This window comes from Sus scrofa, chromosome 17 (genome assembly GCF_054392235.1).
Source record: "Sus scrofa isolate SSC_HxYL_T2T_F1_AM1 chromosome 17, Sscrofa_HxYL_maternal_Yorkshire_Landrace_v2.0, whole genome shotgun sequence".
In the NCBI taxonomy this organism is placed as follows: Eukaryota; Metazoa; Chordata; class Mammalia; order Artiodactyla; family Suidae; genus Sus; species Sus scrofa.
This window is the reverse complement of record NC_139399.1, coordinates 26017276-26044344: the sequence shown is the minus strand read 5'-3', so window position 1 is coordinate 26044344 and position 27069 is coordinate 26017276. Positions and strand designations below refer to the sequence as shown.

Here is a 27069-nt window from a genome sequence, read left to right as displayed (position 1 = left end):
TCACAGCTCACAGCAATGCCAGATCCTTAACCCACTGAGCAAGGCCAGGGATCAAACCTGAATCCTCATGGATACTACTAGTTGGATTCGTTTCCGCTGCTCCACAATGGGAACTCCCATTTCCTCCTTACTTTAAATCATCTCTTGATAGTTACAATATCTAACACAATGTAAATGCCATGTAACGAGTTGTAAATACAATCCAAATACTATGTAAGTAATTGCCAGCATGTGGCAAGTTCAAGTTTTGCTTTTTAGAACTTTCTGGAATTTTTTTCCTGAATATTTTTGATTCACAGTTGGTTGAATTCATGGATAAGGAAACCACAGATATGGAACGCTGACTATCTAATTTCAGCAGAAGTTAAAGCAAAACAGTGGCTTGGATAGGAGCAGAGAATGGGAAAGGACAAAGCCCTTCCTTTGATGCCTTTTTTTTTTTTTTTTTTTTTTTTTTTGCAAAGTGGAAGCCAGGTTTATTTCCTCATTGCATCTGCCCAACAGCACCTTTAACAGCAGAACCTCCACCTACTTGTAGTTCTCCTGCTGAAGCCAGCACTGTAGTGTTACTCTCCCCTGCTTTGATCGCATTTCCACACCCCACCCCCAGGATCTTAACACAGCTGAAGCAGGTTGGCAGTTGAGGATTTAGGTGGTGGGGTGGATGGGTTTCACCCTGACCTCAGTGTAAGACTTGCCTGGGTCTGTAATGACTTGAGGACCTGCCCTGAAAAGTTTTTCATAAACCGTCAGGGGGAGGCTTCAGTGGAGAGACTGGGTATCTATTGTGACAAAATGCTCATCAGTGATAGATCCCTGCCTTGTGTTGGAGCCACATTTTATGTGGTCTCAGGGCTTATTAGTGTGGAAGTTGAAGCCACAGCCCCACAATTAAACCTGCCTCAGTGAAGAAGATCACATTCGATGAGGTCACTGCTTCCTTTAGTTTGTCTGCTTTGAGAAAACAAAGGCAATTCTGTAGTTTCGATAAATAGCACTGGCTTTGGTTTATCCAGTGGTGTGTTAGTGCACTAACCCCCTGCCCCAACACACACACACACACACACACACACACACACACACACACACACACCCAACTCACTTTCAGCCATTATTAAAAATTCATTTAGGTAAATATACAGTTAAACAGATTTTGTTAGAAAAGGTAATAAACACTCAAAACTTAACGCTTACTCTTTTTTTTTTTTTTTTTTTAATTTTAGGGCCAGATCTGTGGCATATGGAGGTTCCCAGACTAGGGGTCAAATCAGAGCTGTAGCCACAGGCCTATACCACAGCCATAGCAGCTTGGGAGACAAGCTGCATCTGAGACCTACACCACAGCTCATGGCAATGCTGGATCCCTGACCCACTGAGCGAGGCCAGAGATGGAACCTGCATCCTCATGGACTAGTCATATTTGTTTCCTCTGGACCACATGGGAACTCTCCTCAATGCTTACTCTTTACTTTCCACTATTTTCCTATTGTCTGTGTTCTTGCGGTTAATTATGTCTATTGTATGTACAGGGGAAATGGTATTACTGCCCATTAATTCTTAAATCTGCTTGAGGCAACATCAGGAACTTTTCTATTTTGAGAGCCAGTTGTTAAACATTTACCAGCACACCACTGCAAAGGTTCACACACAACACACTCTCTTTCATATGTATCCACATCCTTTCTGTAACCATGCAGAGTAGGTCTCAGTTTTTCTATTTTATTTTTTTATTTTTTTAGGGTCGCACCTGTGCCATATGTAAGTTCCCAGGTTAGGGGTCAAATTGGACTTGCAGCTGCTAGCCTATGCCACAGCCACAGCAACACCATATCTGAGCCGTGTCTGCAACCCATACCTCAGCTTACGGCAATGCCAGATCCTTAACTTAACCCACTGAGAGAAGCCAGGGATCAAACCCTCATCCTCATGGATATTAGTTGGATTCGTAACCACTGAACTACAATGGGAACTCCAGTTTTTCTATTTTATAAATAAGAAACTCAGAGAGTTTAAGTACCTTGTCCTAGGGACCATTCTCATTTTTCAATTTCTTCTAACTCCCCCAAATTTAAAATAGGTTATCCAAGAGAATGATTAGAAAGACAGAGGTGGTACTGGACTGGAAGAGCAGAGATTTGAAGGCAAGTGAGCACCCTGTGGAAATCTTGGGGACCAGCATTCCAGCGGAGGGTGCAGCCAGATCAAGGGCCCAGAGACAGAATCATGCTTGCTGTTTTTGAGGACAGCAAGGGTGCTATTGAGGCTGGAGTAGAGAGAGAGAAGGACTTGAAGGGGTAAGAGAAGAAGGGCTAGATCACTAACCCTTTATGAAACCAGGCAAGTAACTTTCTCTGCCTTATTTTTCTGATCTGTAGAATGGGTCACTTCATGCCTAAGTTGAGAGTCAAGGATGGTGATGTATGTGAATTTCGTGTGTTAGGTAAGTCATTGTTAATAAAGCTAAGCCAATGCTATGGCTTCATCAGTGCTTTTTTCTTGGGACTTAAGTATTATTGTAAGGATGAATAACTTTTTCTTGCCATTTTTAGCAGCTGCATCAGGGGTGATTCGGAAAAACTTAACTATACGCCATTTATTTAAATCTGCATAAAATCCACAGTGCAATTTGGCTTAAATTTATCTGGGATTGCTAGACTCTATCTCTAGTTGTTTGTTGTTGTTTATGGCCGCACCTGTGGCCTGTGGAAGTTCCGCAGACCAGGGATTGAATCCCAGCCAGATCCTTTAACCCACTCCAGGCCAGGGATGGAACCCACACCTCCACAGTGACTCAAGGTGCTGCAATGGGAACTCCTATTTTTAGCTGTTTTATGGACAATATGATGGACTCCCAACAGGACCCTCTTTTGTAACACTGTTGAAATGGCCAATACGGATCCTAAAAGAGAAAAGAAAGAGAGAGAGAGAGAGAGAGAGTCTTTGAAAATCCAGGTCTTTTGATTTTTACTAGACATTTGTTATTCATAAAATAGGTTACTGAGTCCTCTTATCCACATTTTGATTATAAAGGCATATCTTAGATTATAGTTAAAGGTATAATATAAAAGTAATGAGCTTTTGGAGTTCCCATCGTGGCATGGCCGAAACGAATCTGACTAGGAACCATGAAGTTACAGGTTTGATCCCTGGCCTTGATCAGTGGGTTAAGGATCCAGTGTTGCCTTGAGCTGTGGTGTAGGTCACAGATGCGGCTTGGATCTGGTGTCCCTGTGGCTGTGGTGTAGGTCAGCAGCTGTAGCTCCAGTTGGACCCCTAGCCTGGGAACCTCCATATGTTGCAGGTACAGCCCTAAAAAGAAAAAGAAAAAAGTAATGAGCTTGTGTGGCTTTGACCACATTCTGTTTCTTCTTACAGGAGTGTGTTGAGTTTATCAAAACAACAGGTTGTACACTTAATGTTTTATGCACTCCTATATGTGTATGTGACACTGCAGTTTTAAGAATTTTTCTTAAAACATAAGTAGGATTTCAAGAGAGGGGAGTATGTTTGCTTCCCTGGACCATGGAAGCAAGGCACAAAATGAGATGGTCCTGAGTTAGGATGGATGTGGCATGTGCATGTGTCACAGAGAGGGGACTGATTATGGCACAGTATATAAATATTCATTGAGCACTTATTGTGTCCAAGCTGGAAGATGCAATGGGATAGCTACCGTAAAATGATTCATAATCTACTTCTCCCTTGTCTTCCTCTTCCATCAAAGTTTGGAGGGTCAGTGTTTTTGCTTCCCTTGCAGCTAGGTATTGTTATCTGGAGTTGTCAAATGGGCTTCTAGAAGTGCCTTTTGTAAACACATAGACTCACTGGGCATAACCCCTAATCTTTCTGTCTTTTGCCTTCTCTCTTCTTCATCCTGCTGGAATGGGGCCACAGTCCCTGGAATCTGTCAGCAATCTTTCAGTCCTCACATGATAAGCATCATGACCGTGACCTGTGTACTAAGAATGGAGGGTGGACAGGTGAGATGGATGAAGTTCCCTGGACCACTGTGACTCACAGGCAGGTTGGGTGGGTCAGTCTGTTTAGGACACTGTCCTTCTGATCCCCAACTGTCCCCTAAAGTTGCCGTTTGGGAATTTCAACACAATCTATAGACATACGACTTTTTCCAAGAATTATCTTGGCATTTGTTTTGACGTATGGGACCTACTCATGCAAGCAACAACCCATGGTTATGTTAACCAGTTTTGTTGATTGCCAATTTTTTCTAAGTTACTCAAGAGTTTTTGCTGATTCACTTTCCTCTACTACTTCTTGGGCTTTTTTTTTTTCTTTCCTGTTAAGATATTAATCTTATGTCATCCTAGTTTTGGAGCAATTCGTTATAAAATGAAACATTTTCAACATTTCCATATCTGGAGAGAATAGTCTTTTTTACTTAGAGAGTTGATACTTTTCCAAGGAGATATACTCAAGAGGGGAATGGAGAGAGTGGAAAAGAATTTGATAAACTTGAGAAGTTGACAAAATAGATGCTATGATTCAGCCGTGCTAGCACATTTTATCACAGCCACTTTGAAGCTATAACATTAAAATTCTTTGCTCACTGTCACTCGTCACCAAATATTTTGTTTGTTTACATTTTATAGTTGTAATCATGGAAATCATAAGTGAGGATACTAAGGCACAATGATCATTTAAATAATACAAATGTGGTTGTATGTTAATTAGCCAACTTGGAGGAGAAAAATGGATTCAGTCTTTAATTATGGAAGAATTTTTTACATCTTTGCCTAGAATCATCTATTAAATATCAGGAATTCTTAGTGATCCTCAGATACAGACTGGAAAAATGTCTTAGGGATTATGATATTTAGGGACTATGATATCTAGTTAAAGCTGTAACTTTAAAAGCCAGAAGATACAGCGACGATTAAAGTGAATCTAGTGTAATGAAGATTTACTGACACAAAGAAAGTGTTCGGAGCTCCCATCATGGTACAGAGGAAACATATCCAACTAGGAACCATGAGGTTGCAGGTTCAATCCCTGGCCTCGCTCAGTGGGTTAAGGATTCAGCATCGCTGTGAGCTGTGGTGTAGGTCACAGACACGCTCAGATCTGGTGTTGCTGTGGCTGTGGTGTAGGCTGCAGCTATAGCTCTGATTCAGCCCCTAGCCTGGGAACCTCCATATGCAGCAGGTGCGGCCCTAAAAGAAAAAAGACAAAAAGAAAAAGAAAAAAGAAAGCATTCATGTGAAGCTAAGCTGCTTTTAGTTCAGTTTAACATGCATTTGATTTGTCTGTTCCTTTATTCATTTGTAAGATCAAGAGAGTTTAGGTAAGGAATACTGGGAAGCTCCAAGCAGTGGTGGCTACATGTCTTTTTAGTTTCCTTCTTGCTTCTTGCATCTGGTTCTGCCTCCCACTTCACAGGGAATGCAGCCAATCTGTGATTGGCTTCTATGCTCCCTGAGACTCTTATATTAATAACCTCAACCACCTGCAAACTGTGAGCCTTTGATCTCATGTGCTCCCACCTGATCTAGGACTTGGCAACTCCAGGTAAGCCCTATGTTTCACTGGTGTGTTCGGTGACTGTCTTTCTTACCTCCTTGTCCTCAACCCACAAACACTATCAAGTCTCTCCATTATTTGCCTTTCCCCTCAAGCTGCTGCCCTCTCTACTACCCCTTTTCTTCCAAACATCTTAAAATGCTCCTTTTTTCTCACATTCTCTCTACAGCTTAGGACAAGGCTTTTTTTTTTTTCTCAATCTCCCATCCAGAACTCTGTCTGCAGCCACCCCCACCCTCACCCCCACCATGGTAGAGTTATTAGCAAATGTGAAAAAACTGCCTAAAAATTCACCCAAATTGTTTTAATCTGCAACCCGTCTGTCCTCTCAAGAGCCTCTATCACTACCTTCCTTTGCAACTCTCTCCTCCCTACTATACCCTTATGGTTTTCTTCACCCTTGTTGGACAGAGTTCTCTCTGTTTTTCTCCATGGGTTACTCTCTCCCTCTGGGATTGTGGACAGCCTGATGGCTCTCCAGCGATCTCTGCAGTGTTGATCACCAAATCATTGTCTCCCAACTCCAGCATTTCCTCTGAGCATCAAAGCTATATTTCCAACTTGTGCTGGATGTCTCCATCTGGGTGATAGCTTAAACTATGTATACGAAACTGGATTTATTTTCCACCTGCCTCTCATCTTTGAAGCTATGCTCCAACCCCCAATCCTATATCTCAGCAGTGGTAGGCCTGAAGCAAAAAATTAAACAAGCTTCTATAGCATAATGTAGAAATACAACCCGAACATCAGTCTTTTTCAGTAAAGTTTAAACGTGTGCTATCTATTTTGGAATTAGTCTGGGATTCTTGTGGTTGGTTATAGCTACTGAGAGGACACTGGCATCTGATACTTAATTATTTTTTACCTTTTCATGGGACTTAAATTATGATTCACTGTAGAGTTTTCATTGATTGATATACCCCCTACTTGCCAAAGTCTTACATCATAAATAACTTGACTCATGCATTGAGTGGCAGTTGGCATAGTTCAAAGAATTTTACAGATGGAAGATTCTTAGCATGATTAAATCCATTAAACAAGGAGATGAAAGCTGTTGGCCTTCAGAATCTTTGAGAGCATGAGACTCGACTGACAGAATGTTTCTAACTCTTCTTTCTTACATAGTTATAACATGGTACTGTAAATTAAAAATTGAGTCTCAGAGTTAGTCAATTTAGACTTGATTTAGATTGTCATATATATTTTGTGTGTGTATAAAATGATGCTTTAGTTTGATATATTATTTGGTGCCTCTTATGTCCGTACTATGGTTTGTCTCAGTTTTACAGTTTGGGGGAAAAGAAAAAGTAGACAACTATGCCTACTCTCTCTTTAGCTTTGTAAGTGTTTGATGTTTGTGGCTGGGACACTCCTTTGAGACTGTGTAGTCGTCATAGCAGTTAGCACATTGTAAATCAATTTCTGATTAATAGTCACGCTTCCTACTGGATGGAAAGTTCCTTTTGAGAGCAGCCACTGTTTATTCCTGAATTCACAGTGCCTAATGCAGAGTTTCCAGAAAAGACCTATTTAATGAATGAATGAAAATGGGAGTCAGAACTTAGACTCCACGGTGGCTCCCCCCTTGTCATCTTGTAAGTTGTGTAGAAGACATACGGAATGATACTCTCAGAGCACTGCCTGCCTATCACCCATATGTCATTGATTCTAAGGTACTTATATTTTCAGATTTTAACATCCCTGAAATCAAGATGTATTTATAACCAATGCCATGCCATAGTTCAGTGTATTGAGTGAGGATGATGGTATGAATGAGTCACAATTGATGGTGTCTGAAATTCGGGGAAGTATGTTGGAAGGTGGTAAGAGCTGTGTAAATGAGAACAGGGGAAGAGGTGTTATGTGAGCTGGGTTGGAGTAGAGTGGGGGAAGCACTGGCCACAATTAAATAGGATGGCATAATTGAGAAGATGAGATTTGAGAAAGACTAGAAGGAATATCAGGAGGAAGAGTTTTCCAGGAAGAAGGAATGCCTTCCATTGTGAAGGCATGAGGGCATCTGACATCCAAAGAACCCACCAGACAGGAACTGTAGCTGAGCAAGAGGGACATAGCAGGAGATCTCTGGAAGAGAATGGAGGAGGGAGTGGGCAGTAGATCATGTAAGATTCTGAAGGTCTTCGTAAAGATTTAGACTTTTACTCTGAGTGACATGTGGGGTCCAGGCAGGATTCTTTTTTTTTTTTGTCTTTTTAGGGCTGCACCCCCAGCATCTGGAGGTTCCCAGGCTAGGGGTTGAATCGGAGCTGTTGCTGCTGGCCTATGCCACAGCCACAGCAATGCCAGATCCGAGCCATATCTGACCTACACTACAGCTCAGGGCTATGCCAGATCCTTAACCCACTGAGCAAGGCCAGGGATCAAACCTGCTAGTCAGATTTGTTCCCACTGAGCCACGACAGGAACTCCTAGGCAGGGTTCTGAGCAGAAATTTAACATGGTTTGATTTACATTTTTGCCCTTGTTTTTAATGTATTCTGACCATTGACTGAGAACAGACAAAGGGACAGACTAGGGTAACAGTTCTGAGATTTCATGTTGATCCAGGGGAGAGAGGATGGTGGCTCAGAACACCTGGTGACAGTGGAGGAATCTGGATGACTACAGGGCCGAGGGACTCCATCTTCCTCAGGGGACTAGCTCTTGGTGTGAGAGAAGGAAAGGGTCAAGGATAGTGCCAAGTTTCTTGACTTGAAAAATTGAAGGGAAGGAATTACCCTCATCCCAATGGGGACTGCTGTGGACAGAGCTAGCTGGGAGAGATGATCAGGAGTCCAGGTTTGGACTTAGTGACTTTGACTTGCCTGTTAGAGAACTGATGGCTAGTAATCCAGAGGGTGTGGAAGAGGCTGTTGGGCATAACATTCCTGGTGTTGGGAAAAGGTCTAGACTTAATTGCAACATCCTAATTTAAAAATATATGATATGTTATATCTGTGACACCTGCTGTAACTTACTTTCCAGTCTTTATACCAAGCAAAGACAGTATCCTCTTAATTTCCTACTCTCATGAGAGCCTTCAGTGGGGGAGCTGTCATATTTACACCTGACCCACAAAAGCTTTTGTCAAAATTTTCCTTCATTTCTTTATGCCTTATTTTACTATTTACTTTTTTTGCTCCTAAAATTTAAAAAAAAATTTTTGAAGTACAGTTTATTTGCAGTATTGTATGATTGCATCACTTAGTGTGATGACCTCTAAGTCTCTCCATGTTGCTCCAAATGGCATTGTTTCATTTTTTTTTACAGATAAGTAATACTGCATTGAATACATGTACCACATCTTCTTAATCCATTCCTCTGTCAATGGACATTTAGATTATTTCTGTGACTTGGCTATTGTAAATAGTGCTGCTATAGGGGTGCATGTAACTTTTTTTTATTACTCAATGAATTTATTACATTTCTAGTTGTGCAATGATCACCACAATCCAGTTTTATAGGATTTCTATCCCACACCCCCAGCGCATCCCCCCACCCCCAAACTGTCTCCTTTGGAAACCGTAAGTTTTTCAAAGTCCGTGAGTCAGTATCTATTTTGCAAAGAAGTTTATTGTGTCCTTTTTTCGGATTCCACATGTCAGTGAAAGCATTTGATGTTGGTGTCTCATTGTCTGACTGACTTCATTAAGCATGATAATTTCTAGGTCCATCCATGTTGCTGAAAATGCCATTATTTCCTTCCTTTTAATGGCTGAGTAATATTCTATTGTGTATGTGTACTACATCTTCTTAATCCAAACCTCTGGCAATGGACATTTAGGTGTTTCCATGTCTTGACTATTGCAAATAGTGCTGCAATGAACATCGGAGTACATGTGTCTTTGTGAGTCGTGGTTTTCTCCGGGTAGATGCCCAGGATTGGGATTGCTGGATCAAATGGGAGTTCTATTTTTAGTTTTCTGAGGAATCTCCATACTGTTTTCCACAGTGGTTGCACCAATTTACAATCCCACCAACAGTTAAGAGGGTTCCTTTTTCTCCACACCCTCTCCAGCATTTGTTTGTAGACTCTTTGATGATGGCCATTCTGGCTGGTGTAAGGTGGTACCTCATAGTGGTTTTGATTTGCATTTCTCTAATCATGAGTGATACTGAACATCTTTTCATGTGTTTTTTGGCCATCCATGTATCTTCTTTGGAGAACTTCTGCCCATTTTTTGATGGGGTTGTTTGTTTTTTTTGGGTATTGAGAAGTAAGAGGTGTCTATAAATTTTGGAAATGAATCTCTTGTCGGTCGATTCACTTGCAAAGATTTTCTCCCATTCTGTGGGTTGTCTTTTTGTTTTGTTTAGGGTTTCTTTTGCTGTGCAAATGGGATTGCTTCCCTAATTTCTCTTTCTGATATTTCATTTTTAGTTTCCTAAACTTTTAAGTTTGATTAGGTCCCATTTGTTTATTTTTGTTTTTACTGTCATTACTCTAAGAGGTGGATCTGAAAAGATGTTGCTGTCATTCATGTTGGAGAGTGTTTGGCTGATGTTTTCCTCTAAGAGTTTTATAGTATCTGGTCTTAGATCTAGGTCTTTAATCTATTTTGAGTTGATGTTTGTGTATGGTGTTAGGGAGTGTTCTAATTTCCTTCTTTTCCATGTGGCTATCCTGTTTTCCCAGCACCACTTATTGAACAGGCTGTCTTTTCTCCATTGTATATTCTTGCCTCCTTTGTCATAGATCAGTTGACTGTAGGTGCGTGGGTTTAATTCTGGGCTTTCTATTCTGTACCACTGATCTATATGTCTGTCTTTGTGCCAGTACCATACAGTTTTGATGACTGTTGCTTTGTAGTATAGCCTGAAGTCTGGGAGCCTGATTCCTCCAGCTCCATTTTTCTTTTTCAGGATGTCTTTGGCTTTTGTGTTTCCAAACAAACTTTGAAATATTTTGTTTGAGTTGTGTGAAAAATGTCCTTGGTAATTTGATAGGGATTGCACTGAATCTGTATAGTCATTTTGATCATATTGACTCTTCCAATCCAAGAGCATGGTTTGTCCGTCTATTTGTATCATCTTTGATTTCTTTCATCAATGTCTTATAGTTTTCAGAGTACAGATCTTTTGTCTCTTTAGGGAAGTTTATTCCTAGGTATTTTATTCTTTTGGATGAGATGGTAAACAGGATTGCTTCCTTAATTTCTCGTTCTGATCTTTCATGGTTAGTATATAGAAATGCCATCGATTTCTGTGTATTAACTTTGTATCCTGTGACTTTACCAAATTCGTGGATGAGCTCCAACGGTTTTCTGGTAGAGTGTTTAGGATTCTCTAGATATAGAATCATGTCATCTACATGTGTGTATGTGTGCGTATGTATTCAGGATGCTGATTACATGTACAGGGGAGAAAAATTATAAATAGGAAAGGACATTTGGAGGGCATAGATGGGGTCCTAATATTGCCTATCTAAACTTTATGGTTACCTAATAGTTACTTTTATAACTATTCATTAAAACGTCTGTATGTCTTGAATGTCCTTTTGTATGTATTCTCTATTTCCCAATAATAAGAGTATGGTCAAGACATGGGAATAGACCAGTATTACAGCAGAACGAATTGGCCGTCCAGAAATGGACTCATGTTTATATGGCAGTTTTGTAAAGGTATCATTTCCAATTAGTGTAGAGATCATGGTGAACAGTCAAATAAGTGGGAAAACTGAATACCCATGAGGAAGTTATCCATGCTTCATTATGTATACTAAAGTAAGTCAGGTTAAAGAACTAAATGAAAAAAAAAATAGGTATGAAAAAATAACATTAGAGAACTTGTAACTTACCAAGATTTTGAACCTGAAGCATAAGAAATGTTAAGATGCAAAACCCCAGAGCAATATATTAAAAATTAGAACTATAAATACATAGTTAAAATAAGGATTTTTCGGAGTTCCCGTCGTGGCGCAGTGGTTAACGAATCCGACTAGGAACCATGAGGTTGCGGGTTCGGTCCCTGCCCTTGCTCAGTGGGTTAACGATCCGGCATTGCCGTGAGCTGTGGTGTAGGTTGCAGACGCGGCTTGGATCCCGCGTTGCTGTGGCTCTGGCGTAGGCTGGTGGCTACAGCTCCGATTAGACCCCTAGCCTGGGAACCTCCATATGCCGCGGGAGCGGCCCAAGAAATAGCAACAGCAACAACAACAACAACAAAACAACAACAAAAAAGACAAAAGACAAAAAAAATAAAAAATAAAAAAAAAAATAAGGATTTTTCATTGTGGCTCAGTGGGTTAAGAACCCAACATAGCGTCCGTGAAGATGTGGGTTCCATCCCTGGCCTTGCTTAGTGAGTTGAGGATCCAGCATTGCCTCAAGCCGCAATGTAGATCAAGCTGTGGCTCAGATCCAATGTGGCCGTGGCTGTGGCATGGGCCTCAGCTGAACTTCCTGTAGCCTTAGATTACAGACATTCAGATTAACTGGATGTCTTTGGCTCAGGTTCTCTTATGAGGCTATAGTGATGGTATTGATCAGGCCTGTTGTCTCTTGGAGATTTTGACTGGGACTAGGGGTCTGCTTTCAAGCTCATTCACACGGCTGTTGGCAGGAGGCCTCAGTTCCTCACCACGTGGGCTTCTCCACAGGGCTGCTTGAGTGTTCTCACCACGGGCCACTGACTTCCCTGGAGCAGATGATCCGAAAGAGGTAGCCACAGCATGTTATAACCTAGTTTCAGAAGTGGCACATCACTTCTAACTCCTTCTGTTTGTTACCAAAAATTCTCTAAGTCCAGTCCACACCCACAGGAAAGGAAATTAAGCTCCAGTTATTGAAAGGAGCGTCGAAGGATCTGTGGATATAATTTAAAACCACCACATTCCCAAATAGAATACAAGTTCCAACAGTGCAGGGAATGGGTTGCTTCTCACAGTTATGTCCTTAGTACCTGGAACAGTAGGTACTTTGATAAACATCTACTGAATGCAGAATTGGATGGATGTCCTTTTGGGCAACAAAAATGTAGGCTGTGGAGTTGTCTAGACCTGGGATGAAATCTGGCTCCACTAGCTCTGAACTTCAGGCATGTTAATTTCCAGGAGCCTCAATTTCCTCAAGCCACCTGTATTATCTTAACTCCTGCTTGGCAGGGATGCTCTGAGGATTAAATGAGATTGCATATGTGAAGGACTTTCCCCAGCGTTTGGCACAGAGTAAACATTTGAATTTTAGTTTAGTTGACTCCCCGCCCCCCACCTCTTCCACTTTTCCCAATGCCTTCAACAATAACTATTCCTCTACTATGTGATGTCAAAAGTAATTCTTATGACGTGTTCTTCAGTTTTTAAAGAAAAATCAGTTCACATCAGATTGAAGGAACTTTGGTGCTAATGTATAATCTTTTAGGTCTTCCCAAGAGAATTCTAATACGTGAATAGAAGGGAAATTGAATGTGTCCAATGGAAAGACAATTTGTTAGTGTAGGGAGGACAACTGCAATTTAGACCCAATATTTTGTCTAAAAGAAATGAATGTGGAGTTCCCGTCTTGGCTCAGCGGTAACAGACCTGACTAGTATCCATGAGGCTGCAGGTTCAATCCCTAGCCTCTCTCAGTGTCTTAAGGATCTGGCATTGCCGTGAGTTGTGGCATAGGTCACAGACATGGTTCACATCCAGCATTGCTGTGGCTGTGGAGTAGGCTGGTGGCTACAGTCCTAGTCAACCTCTAGCCTGGGGACTTGCATATGTCATGGGCATGGCCCTAAAAAGACCAAAAAAAATTTCTTTAAATGAATGTGATAATGTTTTTTACTTGAGGGAATACCAAAGGATTCCTCTGTAGTTATGTCGTTTATTCTTGTGATAAACGACAGTTAACTGAATCACAAACTGCAACAAAGACTTACTTCTCCCTGCTGTCCTGAAACTTGATAATATGTTAGTTGTCTACTGATGTAGTGTCCTTCTCCCCCGCAAAAAATTTTAGGTATAATTTCCATTAAGGACAAGCCCATATTTAAAATTTATAGTTCCGTGAGTTTTCACTCTATCCCATCCCCAATCAAGAGAGAATATTTGTATCAATGGAGAATATTCTTTATGTCCCTTTCTTGTCACTCACCAGCAGCCCCCAAGGCAACCACTGTTGCAAACTCTGTCATCATTAGTTTAGTCTGTTCTACAAAGTATGTACTGCTAGGCCTGTTAACCATGCCTCTGAAGTCCACTGTTGTATATTATCAATAGTTCCTTCCTTTTTACTTTTTTAAAAATTTTCCATTTATTTTATTTTTTTATTTTATAATGATTTTTTATTTTTTCCATTATAGCTGGTTTACAGTATTCTGTCAATTTTCTACTGTACAGCAAGGTGACCCAGTTACACATACATGTATACATTCTTTTTTCTCACATTATCATGCTGCATCATAAGTGACTATATATATAATTCCCAGTGCTATACAGCAGGATCTCACTGCTTATATATTTCAAAGGCAGTAGTTTGTATCTATTAACCCCAAATTCTCAATCCATCCCACTCCCTCCCCCTTGGCAACCAGAAGTCTGTTCTGCAGTCCATGATTTTCTTTTCTGTGGAAAGGTTCATTTGTGCCATATATTAGATTCCAGATATAAGTGGTATCATATGGTATTTGTCTTTTTGACTTACTTCACTTAGAATGACAGTCTCTAGTTCCATCAATGCTGGTGCAAATGGCATTATTTTGTTCTTTTTTATGGCTGAGTAGTATTCCACTGTGTATATATACCACATCTTCTTAATCCAATCATCTGTCAGTAGACATTTACGTTGTTTCCATGTTTTGGCTATTGGGAATGGTGCTGCAGTGAACATGTGGGTGCATGTATCTTTTTCAAGGAAAGGTTTGTCCGGATATATGCCCAAGAGTGGGATTGCGGTGCATATGGTAGTTCCATGTATAGTTTTCTAAGGTTCCTCCATACTGTTTCCCATAGTGGTCATACCGATTTACATTCCTACCAGCAGTGCAGGAGGGTTCCCTTTTCTCCATACTCTCTCCAGCATTTGCTATTTGTGGACTTATTAATTATGGCCATTCTGGACTGGTGTGAGGTGGTACCTCATAGTAGTTTTGATGTTTATTTCTCTAATAATCAGTGATGTTGAGCATTTTTTCATGTGCTTCTTGGCCGTCTGTATATCTTCTTTGGAGAAATGTCTATTCTGGTCTTTTTCCTATTTTTCCATTGGGTTGTCGGCTTTTTTGGTGTTGAGTTATATAAGTTGTTTGTATATTTTAGAGATTAAGCCCTTGTCAGTTGCTTCATTTTAAATTGTTTTCTCCCATTCTGCAAGTTGTCTTTTTGTTTTGTTTATGGTTTCCTTTACTGTGCAAAAGCTTGTCAGTTTGATTAGGTCCCATAGGTTTATTTTTGCTTTTATTTCTGTTGCTTTGGGAGATTGACCTGAGAAAACATTTGTAAGGTTGATGTCAGAGAATGTTTTTCCTATGTTCACTTCTAGGAGTTTGATGGTGTCTTGTCTTATATTTAAGTCTTTCAGCCATTTTGAGTTTATTTTTGTGCATGGTGCGAGGGTGTGTTCCAGTTTCATTGATTTACATGCAGCAGTCCAGGTTTCCCAGCAACACTTGCTGAAAAGACTTTCTTTTTCCCATTTTATATTCTTGCCTCCTTTGTCAAAGATTAATTGACCGCAGGTGTCTGGGTTTATTTATGGGTTCTATATTCTGTACCATTGGTCTGTATGTCTGTTTTGGTACCAGTACCACACTGTCTTGATGACTGTGGCTTTGTAATACTGCCTGAAGTCTGGGAGAGTTATGCCTCCTGCTTTGTTTCTGTTTCTCAAGATTGCTCTGGCAATTCTGGGTCTTTTGCGGTTCCATGTAAATTTTTGGATCGTTCGTTCTAGTTCTGTGAAAAATGTCATGGGTAATTTGATAGGGATTGCATTAAATATGTATATTGCTTTGGGTAGTATGGCCATTTTTACTTTCCTTTTTACTTTGAGTTGTATCCAGTGTATGGATATACCACAGTTTGTTTACCCATTTATGTATTTGAACATTTGGATTGTTACTGATTTGGGGCTATTATGAATACTTTTTTTTTTTTTTTTTTGGTCTGTGCCCATGGTATGTAGAAGTTCCTGGACCAGGGATCAAACCCAAGCCACAGTAGTGACAACACCAAATCCTTAGCCACAAGGCTACAAGGGAACTGCCTGAATAAAACGTCTATGAACTTCTTTCTGTGAACAGTTTTGCACATCTTTTGTTTCTTTAGGGTCAATACCTAGGAACATAATGGTGGGTAATAGAGTTGGTGTTTAATTTTATAAGGAACTGCCAAACCATTTTAAAAAGTTGGTGTAGGAGTTCCCATTGTTGTGCAGCAGAAATGAATCCGCTTAGTATCCATGAGGATGCAGGTTCGATCCCTGGCTCACTCAGTGGATTGTGGATCCAGTTGCTGTGAGCTGTGGTGTAGGTCTCAGATGCAGCTCAGATAGATCCCACATTGCTGTGGCTGTGGCATAAACCAGCAGCTGAAGCTCTGATTTAACCCTTAGCCTGGGAATTTCCATATGCCATGAATGCAACCATAAAAAGCAAAAAGTAAATAAATAGAAAATAGATAAAAGTGGGTGTGCCATTCTGTTCTCACACCAGCAATATAGATGTCTAGTTTGCTCTCCATCCTCCCTAACATTGCTGTGGTCATTTCACTTTTAGTAGGTATGATGTAGGTATCCATAATTTCCTCTATTCAAGTTATGGGCCTGCTCCCATTTGTCCAATCACAGTTTTGTTTTGTTTTGTTTTGTTTGTCTTTTTGTCTTTTCTAGGGTGGCATCTGTGGCATATGGAGGTTCCCAGGCTAGGGGTCCAATCAGAGCTGTAGCCACTGGCCTGCAACGCAGGATCCAACCCCATCTGCAACCTACATCACAGCTTACGGCAATGCTGGATCCTTAACCCACTGAGCAAGGCTAGGGTTCAAACCCACAACCTCATGGTTCCTAGTGGGATTCGTTAACCACTGAGCCACAACGGGAACTCCTTTTTTTTTTTTTTTAATTTATTTTTCAATCACAGCTTTTGCTTTCAAGTCACAGGAGAAATGTTGAACAGTCTCTTCCTCCACCCCTCCCCAAGCTCTGCCACTGGGGAGTGTTCCTGAGGGTAGGATGACATGTTACACCAAATGATGGTTTCCACCCCAGGGCAGGTCTCCCAATGCCTGGCACTTCTAGACTGGTACTTTCTTTGCACTGCAATGGCTTCAGCATTTGCCAGAGTAATAGGTCTGATCTTCCATGTTGTGCTGCTTTGTACATCTCCAGTCTTCACCTTATGCTCACCCCCATTCTCAGATACAGCCTTCTGGAACATTACTCTCCCTAGCTTTTTACAGCACAAAGGAAAGAATGATAGAAAGGAGTCATTGCAGAGCCTGGGCTCAGGACTGCTGGCCTGGGCACACATCCTAACTCTACTGCTTTAGCTTAGACTTAAACTCAAGCCTTGTTTTCTTCACCTGCAAAATGGGACAATAACAACTTAGGAATGTTAATATGGACACTATATAATAAAAAAGTGTTATTGTGAGAATAAAGCATGCAAAACACTTAGCCCAGATAACTCAGCACTTGCTCAACTCTGCTTTCTGTTGATTATCATGGTAGCTGCTAGAAAACTCTCTTGGCACTTCTGGTAGCTACTAATTTTGCTGTTTACCACTCTTTGCCCTGGCTTACTACCTGCCTTTATCTTTTTCTCTTGTCTCTCTGTTTCTTTTCATATACTTCCAGCCACATCAAATCAATGTGTAATTTAGGCTTTGGGCTTCTCTTTTTCGCTTATGAAACCAGTTCTAAAAGTATGACCTCCTGTCAAATGGGAGAAGACAGTAAGAAATCATTTACCAAATTCACATACACCATGTAATGCTCACTGTGTACAGTTGAAAGAAAAACAGTGCAAGGAACATCCAGGTCTCTATTATTGTGGAAGTGGGGCATGGTGGATTTGCATGAGCTTTGGGGCATGTTGTAGTTCTATGGGCAAAGCCAGCTCATCTTCCAGACAGTTCCTCACGCATAGCCTTCCTTACCTTCTTGAATTCATCATAGCCCTCATTTGATTTTGAAGGATGAGGAGTCTGATTTCTCAGCATGCTGATTTACCAATCTCAGTTTTAGTTTTCCCTGAAGACCCTTGGGGGCAGGGGACAAGGGTCTGCCTCAGCTTCCCCACTGAGGGGTGAGAAAGTCAGGAGATTTATCCACCATTTGCATGATTGAGGCTTGCTCTTAGCCGAAGGTGTTAACTCCCTGGCAAGTCTTGCCTGCTTTGCACACAGGCTCAGCACCTCCCTCTAACTCATCCTCAGGCCAAGAGGAGCAGAAATACTTCATCAGGTGAGGACAGTCTCTGCTAGGGGCGCCCAGGGCTGTGCACAGGCACTGACAGCATCCACTTCATTGTGTCTCAGGTGCCGATGTGCAGTAACCACCTTCCCCAAGTACAGAGACTAATGTGTGAAAAGTAAGCTAATTTATTAATATTTTTAATGATTTTTATTTTTTCCATTATAGTTGATTTACAGTATTCTCTCAGTTTCTACTGTACAGCAAAGTGACCCAGTCACACATATAGGTATACATTCTTTTGCTCACATTATCCTCCATCATGTTCCATCATAAGTGACTACAGCAAGATCTCATTGCTTATCCACTCCAAATGCAATAGTTTGCATCTATTAACCCCAGACTCCCAGTCCATTACACTCCTTCCCCTCCCCTTGGCAACCACAAGTCTGTTCTCCAAGTCCATGGGTTTATTTTCTGTGGAAACGTTCATTTGTGCCATATATTAGATTCCAGATGTGTGATATCATTTGGTATTTGTCTTTCTCTTTCTGACTTACTTCATTTAGTATGACAGTCTCCAGTTCCATCCATGTTGCTGCAAATGGCATTATTTTGTTCTTTTTAATGGCTGGATGGTATTCCATTGTGTATATATGCCATATCTTCTTAATCCATTCACCTGTCAATGGGCATTTAGGTTGTTTCCATGTCTTGGCTATTGTGAATAGTGCTGTGATGAGCGTATGGGTGCCTGTACACTTTTCAAGGAAAGTTTTGTCCAGATATGGGCCCAAGAGTGGAATTGCTGGGTCATATGGTAGTTCTATATTTAGTTTTCTGAGGTACCTCCATACTGTTTTCCATAGTGGTTGTACCAGTTTACATTCCCACCAACAGTAGAGAAGGGTTCCCTTTTCTCCATACCCTCTCCAGCATTTGTTATGTGTTGACTTGCTAATGATGGCCATTCTGACCAGTGTGAGGTGGTACCTCACTGGATTTCTTAACATTCAGTGGGAAATGTCACCACCAGAAATCCTGACCTCTGTGTGATCTCACACTGCAGCCTCTCTTGTGGTCACATCCCAGTTGGGGGGCATGGGGGAAGCCAGGTTATCTTCCCCAAGAATGTGCCTTTCAGAGTGGATGACATGAGCTTGGCTGGTGTCATTAAGCTTCGTAGACCAATGGCGTCCATCCTCAGGGTGAGCTGTTCCTCTGGGGGAGCAGATGGAGACTCTTGTAAAGAAAGTCCTCTTTCTTAGATTGGACTCTATTTTTCTTTTTAGAGGCACCTCACTGACCATTCTTTTTTACCTAATAGACAATGCAGTTCCTTAGCCATACACATTATATTTATAATCATAATCCACTTATACCTTTCCCAGGTCACCTTAATTTAGATTTGAGGGTCACCCATAATCTCTTAGTCACAGCTCTGGATGGCTGCTCTTATCCATTACTTTTGCATTCTTTATCATTTTCTTATTAGAGGTTAAATTTAACTTCCATTTTAGGAGATTCTTGACCGTTAACTCCAAAGAACTGCATGCATTTTCTTGATAGAATTCAGAGAGTTAGTAGGGAACAAGTGAGCAATAGTTTATTTTTTTTTTTAATCATTGCTTATTCTTGACATTCTGCTACAATGGCAGAACGCCAGCATGCATTAAGTTGAACGACATGAAAGAGGCAATATTCAGCTACTTTATTTTTTGACCACATCCATGGCATGTGTAGGTTCCTGGGCAGGGATTGAAGCCATACCACATCAGTGACCAGCATAGCAGTGACCGTGCTGGATTCTTAAACTAGGGCTGAGCCATTGGAGAACTCCCAATATTCCACCACTTTTTTCTTTAAGTTTATGATTTTTTTTTTTTCTTTTTTGGCTACCCTGCAGCACATGGAGTTTCCAGGCCAGGGATTAGGCCAGGGATCAGATCCAAGCAAAAGTTGCAGCCTACACAGCAGCTGTGGCAACACCAATCCTTAACCCACTGTGCCAGGACAGGGATTCAACCTGTGTCCCAGCACTCCAGAGAAACGCCAATCCCATTGCACCACAGCGAGAAATCCTTCAACTATTTTTGACCTGTATAAAACATTAATTTCCTATAGTTCAGCTGACATGAAGACAGTAATCTTCCCTTTTAAGAAGCAAGTCAAGATGTCCTTAGTCATGGCTGTGTGGCTTTTAGGCAAATCCTCCAACCTGTTTAGGTCTTAGCCACTCATCTGTAGAATGGGTTCAGCTGGAAATCCACTAGCAGTCTTTGGTTTTATGAATCTTTTTTTTTTTTGCCTTTTTTTTTTTAGGGCTGCACCAGTGGCATATGGAAGTTCCCAGGCTGGGGGTGGAATCAGAGCTACAGCTGCCTGCCTACACCATAGCCACAGCAACACCAGATCCGAGCCACATCTGCAGCCTACACCACAGCTCACGGCAATGCCAGATCCTTAAGATGTAGAAGAAAATGTCCCAATAAAAATGTAGAAAGGAGAGACCCTGGCCATGATGACTAAGCAAAGTCCAGCCAACTGCCCCAACCACCCCTCCCCCACACATCTGCTCCTGTAAACTTGTTTCCGCATCTACTACCTTGCCTGACATCACTCTGGTCTGACTAGCCAAGCATGGACCCGGAAGAGGTAGCCCGTAAAAGCCTTGTGAAACTCTTCTTCGGGGCTCAGACTCTGGAGAGCAATCTCCTCTGAGCCCACTGGCATAATAAATCTCCTCTGAGCCCGCCGGCGTAATAAACCTGAATTCTCCAACTCTCTGAGTGCTCGCTTGGTTTCTCACTGGGTAAAAGAACTGATCCACTGCAGCCACAGAGCTGCTGAAGCTGGTACACTACAGCCACAGGGCCGTCGCCAGAGCTGATAACGCTGCATCGCAGAACGGACGTAGCAAAGCCACTGAACGAGGCCAGGGATTGAACCTGCGTCCTCATGGTTCTTAGTCGGATTCGCTTCTACTGCACCACAACGAGAATTCCCAGTTTCCTAAATCTTGAAGGAGGCAGGAAGCTCCAGGATGTGAGTCTTGCTGAGATCTTGCTTTCTTACATCTACCATCTCATAAGAGGAAAGGGATGGTCCTAGGTCTATTTTTATACCTGGGAGCTCTCCTCCCCCCTCGCCTTATCCTTTTTAATCTCTTCCTTACTAGACAGTTTTATCTTTCCCTTAAGACAGCTCTAGTCTGATTGTCTGTTCCCATGGCAGCCTTAAACAATAGGGGGACCATCCCTACTGTTTATCTTTCCTTGACAACTCACTCCTCCATTTACACTAATATAGGAGCCCCATGTGGCTGTGAAGAATACGTCTCAAGGGCCCTTGAGCCCTGTAATACTTCAGCTTCAACCATGCATCAGCCCCACTGTGGCCTGACATCCATCACTCATATCACCTCTTCACCACCTCTCATCCCCTTCCTGTCCTCATTACCCCCCACCCCCGCCTGCCTTGCCATTTTGGATTCCAGCAGCCAGAATTACAATTCTTGTTGGCACACCCCACCGCCTTCTCCTTTCTTTGTATTCACTTGGCAAAAGCCTGATTACATTCAACTCTCCACTCACTCATTGCCTGCCCTTGCCCAACTAACACAGCTGGAGAAAAACCGTCCTGGTGGCTGATTTCTCTTTACATTCTCAACCAGGAAGCACTCATGCATCCTTGGAGCTGCTGGGGCATCTATTTCCCTGAGTCCGTTTGCTTACCTGTTCTCTTTGGCCACGACCTTCTCCTCTTTTCCCCTCCTTCCCACTTGTAGCTGATATTCTTGCTGCTTGTTTCGTGGAGAAAAGAGATGCTATCAGAGTAGACCATCCCAGTGCCTCCCCATCACAACGTACTGACCTTGCTTCTGCAGCCATGGTCTCTGCCTTCCTTCCCTTTGCTCAGAATGAATTGTCCGGGGTCCTATCAGGGTCCCAGGGTCGATCCCTTCTCTTATAAAGAGGAACCCATCCTTTCTTGCTCTGGTAGCTCTTCCCTCTGAGCTGAATCTGTATTGCTTTTCTGAACTGCATTCTCATGCTCTTAACTTTTTTCCATCTCGCAAAGAAATTCTCTTGATTTTAGGACTCTCCAGCTATCACTTCATTTCCTCCTCCCCTTTGGAGCAGAACTCCTTGGTAGAATGGGTTACGCAGTTCTGCATGCCACATCATTCCACTACCTCCTGGTTCTTTCTTTTTCTTTTTTTTTTTTTTTTTGTCTTTTTGTCTTTTTAGGGCCACACCTGTGGCATATGAAGGTTCCCACGCTAGAGGTCCAATCGGAGCTGTAGCCACTGGCTTATGCCACAGCCACAGCAACACAGGATCCAAGCTGCCTCTGCAACGTACTCCACAGTAACACCAGATCCTTAATCCACCGAGCAATGCCAGGGATTGAACCCGAGTCCTCATGGACGGTAGGCAGGTTCACTAACCACTGAGCCATGACAGGAGATCCCCTCCTAGTTCTTTATTCCTTCACCAGTTACTTCTGGTTTCTTTGTACCATATTTCTTCTTTTAGTTTTCTTTATGGCTGCACCTGCAGCATATAGAAGATCCAAGCCAGGGATTGAGTTGGAGCTGCAGCTGTGGTCTACACCACAGCCGTGGCACCCCAGATTCGAGCTGCATCTTCGACTCATGCTGCAGCTTGCAGCAATGCCTGATCCTTAATCCACTGAGTGAGGCCAGGTATTGAACCCAAATCCTCACAGAGATAATATCAGATCCTTAACCTGCTGACCCACAATGGGAACTCCCCATATTTTGTTTCTAAAGAGTTGCTTCTTCTCCAGATATTTCTTCTCAGCACCATAAGTCACATTGCATAGGGAGTGGCTGGGTAGAAGTTTAAAACAGATGAAAAGAAGAGGAAACACAGCCAAATATTTAGAGAGAAGGTGAAGTCATGCCGTCCCATCACCTTTGTGGAAGTGTTTCTGTTTGCTCTGTACCTTGGCTGTGCTCTCTGTCCTACAGCTGAGCTCAAGGTGCCTCAAGTCTGTCTAACCGAGCTTGAAGGAAAGCTTGGAGTCCATTTGTTCTTTTAAATCTCTTTGCTTTGCAATTGTCGGTTTCAATTTTGAGGAGAAGAGTTCAGAGCCTCATTGAAAGTAAAAAAGGAGTGGGGGAAGGCTCTAGCCAAATTTGGTAAATTATGTCAAAGTCAAAGGTTTTATCCATAGCTGTTGCAGCACAGAAATATTTTTAGGACTGATGGCTGAGAGGCAGTGCCTGACACAGGGGCACCTGTGTATTTATGCAGCCTGGCAGGGATGTCGCTTTGCTAGGAGAACCTCTGCCTTGTGTTTTGATGGCATGTTTTATTCTATCAGCCAACTTTGCAGATAATACTCAATGCCCTGATTAAGAGAGAGGGAAGCCTTCTCACTGCATTCCTGAAAACGTATCCTGCATCAGTATCTGTTCGTTTCTGCCATGGATCAAGTCATGCCCTGGATGCTTTTATTTTCACTTATCTAAGAAATGTTAATTGTGCTAAATTTGCTGGGCTGAGCTTCTGACAAGTCAGAAGGTCAGGCCTAAAAAAATTGTCACTCCGTTTTCTTGCTGGGATATAAGGGAGGCTGGTCATTGGGTCATTTTTTAAAATGTTGATAAGTTATGGAGGGGTGTCTAGGAAGGTGTCAGTATTTTTGGGAGGCATGGTTTATCATTTTTTAAAAAATCCTTTTATAAAAAGAGGACAGTGAGATGGCAAGACTGAAAGCCCAGGGACTACGTTTAGAACAAAGCTAGTTGTCATAGGTGAATCCAATGCAAGTAGGACAGGAACACCTGCGTACCCACTTCCGGTGCCACCAGGACTGCCTGGCAGGAAGACAGAGGGAAACCATGGCATCACTGTGGGACAGGAAGGAGAAGGAAAACTCAAAACAAGCCAGCAGGTACTGGGTGGAAAGCTTAAATATTGCCTGGAGATGTGCATTCCTTCTTTATTTGTAGTTTTTTTTAAATTGAAGTATAGTTGATTTACAATGTTGTGTTAGTTTCAGGTGTACAGCAAAGTGTGTATATATACACATATACACACAGATATACATATATATGCACACACATACATGTATGTATGTGTGTGTGTAAGTAGATATCCTTTTTCAGATTCTTTTCCCTTATAGCTTATTACAAAATATTGAGTATGGTTCCCTGTGATATACAGTAGGGTCCCTGTTGGTTATTTTATATATAGTCGTGTGTATAAATTAATCCCAAACTAATTTATCCTTCCCTTCCCCTTATTCATTTATTTTTAAAACATTTACTCCTTGTCCATACTCTGCCAGACTCAATTTTAGACACTACTGAGGCCACATTGCATGAGGTGGAAAAGATCTCTTTACCCCTGGTCTTAAGCTTCTTTTCATGTAGCGCTCATGTCCTAGAAGAGAAACAAATAGATAAATAAGATACTTTCAGAGGTACAGGTGTGCTAATGACAGGAGGGTCCTGGGAAGGAAACAGGTAACAGGAGTGAGGAAACTCGGTTACTACAGAATAATATAAATAATATTTATATATAAATAATAAAGGAAGATAGAGGTCTTGATTATTGAAGAGTTGACATTGGAGTAGACAGATGAGTCCTTAGGGGACCTGACTTCATACACAGAATAACCAGGATAACCTTTGCTATGGCTTTGGTTTGTAGCCCACCCAGACTTCTTATGTTAAAATCCTAAATCCCAAAGGTGATGCGAATGGTATTAGGAGGCGGGGCCTTTGGGTGGTTCCACCCTCATGAATGGGATTAGTGCCTTTATAGAGGAGCCTCCAGAGGGATCTCATGTGAGGAGACGGGGAGAAGGTGCTGGCTTGTGAACCAGAACTGGGCTCTCACAAAAAAGGTATTTTGGCCTTGGGCTTCTCAGCCACCACAACTATGAGCAACAAATCTCTGTCGCCATGAGCCACTCAGTCTGTGGCATGTTGTTCCAAAGGACTAAGACAGCCTCATTGATGATCTGAGGCAGTATTGAAAACCATTGACGAGGTTCGGCATTCTGCTTGGCAATCCTGACATTCCATTTTTTTCGTCATTTACTACCAAAGGCTGCCTCCATCCAAAATCAGAATGAATAAATTTGATGACACAACTACCCTAGGCCAAACAAAAATGATATTATTTCCAAAATAAGAGATCCAGAGGGAAGATTGATGCAGTGGTTCAGCCTTGTCCTCCGGGATCCAGCTCTGCTCCCCTTGGTGTGTTGGTTGAGATGGCTGCCATGGTTCTGGGCATCCAGTCTCACACAGACATGCCTCAGTGTAGGAAGGAAAAACAAAGCCTCTGGTCTTTTCTCTCTTCTTTCTCTTACCTTTCTTTATGAAAAACCACATTTTATAGAAGTATATTACACATACAGAAAAGGGCACATATTTTAAGTAGGCAGCTTGATATATTTTCACAAGCTGAATGCATGTGGGATCCAGCACCCAGATCAAGAAATGGAATATAATTAGATCCAAAAAGTCTCTCAGGTTTCTTTTCTGTAACCACCTTCTCCAAGTGTAACCAGTTGTATATTTTAAATTTCTACCACCATAAATTAATTTCACCTGCTGGGAACTTTAATCTAAATGGACTCCTCTCTAGTAAGTCTTGTGTTGGCTTCTTCTATTCATATTTGTGACATTCTCAGGCATTTTTTGTTTGTTGTTGTAAATTATTATCATTGTTTTTTGGTATTTCATTGTCCATTCTACCATTGACAAGCATTTGAATAGTAACCTGTTTGGGGTTATTGTGAAGAATGTTGCAGTGACCATTCTAGTACCATTTCTTTTAGTGACCATATGCATGCATTTCTTTTGGATATATAGACAGTTTCATTTTTAATAGGGAGAGAAGTCTTTCTTAAAAGTTCTGTATCCCACGTCCTCTCAAGTCTTATTGGTGAATATAGGGTCATATGCCCATCTGCTATTTTAGGTGAACCTAGAAAAAAAATAACCAGTGATGTGCTGTTTAAATATACAAGAACCAGCTCTCTGCACAAGAATGAGGGCCATGGGGCATTTGCCAGTTCCCTTGGTGTAAATACCCCCACCATGACCAATTTCAACATGCCAATGTTGCAATATTACAACAACCAGCAAAGCAAAGCAGCTCTCCTAAGAAAGCACCAGAGCTCCAGAATACAACTAGCTCTCTCTGCCATTCTTTATGTTGAAGTTTGGCCGTCAGAGGAAAAGGGGACAGTTGGAAGGGTAAGGTGGGTTGTTTTGTAGATAAGCAGTGTTTCTTCATCCATCGAGTTAGTACCGTGGAGAAATTAATAAACCACCGTTCTAATCCAGAGGTGGTTCTTGTAAATTCTGGGACTATTAATAAAACTTCCCTTTAGAGGTATTAGGATAGACTAGATTGTGCTATGGTAATAACCCCCAAATTACAGCAGCTTAGCATATAACAAGTTTATTTCTCACTCATGCCAGGTTCACTACAGGGCAAGCAACTCTTCAGGGCAACTCCTTCCAATGCAATGATTTAGCAGCCTGGGCTAAATCATTGCATTGATTTAGTAGCCTGGCTTCAGCAGTCATGTGTCTTGACTCCTTATTTCATCACTCAGTCTCCATGGTCCCTGCTCAAGCAAAGAACAGAGATGAGGGTTATACCTGGATTTATAAGAGCTTCAGTTCAGAAGTGACTTGTCACTTCCGCTCACAGGTCACTGGTCAGAATTATTTACTTGGTCCCTCCCCTCTGCAAGAGCAACTGGTAAATGTGCGAAAGGATGTGGATATTTGATATCCTGAAAATGTCACTGCCGCAGAGACCTTCCAGCCCATTTGTTATTTTTAAAGGACTTGTTTTAATTCATTTTTGTACATTTCCATCCTTACGTATATCTGAATTATCCTAGGAAAACGACAGCTGCACTCACAAAATTATCCACTAGTAATGCATTTCCTCAAAATATAAAGAGGAAGCAATTCCCATCGTGGCTCAGCAGAAATGAATCTGACTAGTGTCCATGAGGACGCAGGTTTGATCCCTGGCCTCACTCAGTGGGTTACGGATCTGGTGTTGCCATGAGCTGTGGTGTAGGTCGCAGATGTGGCTCAGATCTGGCGTTACTATGGCTGTGGTGTAGGCCAGTGGCTTCAGCTCTGATTCAACCCCTAGCCTAGGAACTTCCATATGCTGTGGGTGTGGCC

The 27069-nt window shown here is 41.8% G+C and overlaps 1 protein-coding gene across 6 annotated transcripts in view; it reads left to right on the top strand.

Moving 5' to 3' along the window:
• The window catches only part of PAK5 (p21 (RAC1) activated kinase 5), a 332259-nt gene that overhangs the window by 57203 nt on the left and 247987 nt on the right, over positions 1-27069 (top strand). The window lies entirely within an intron of this gene.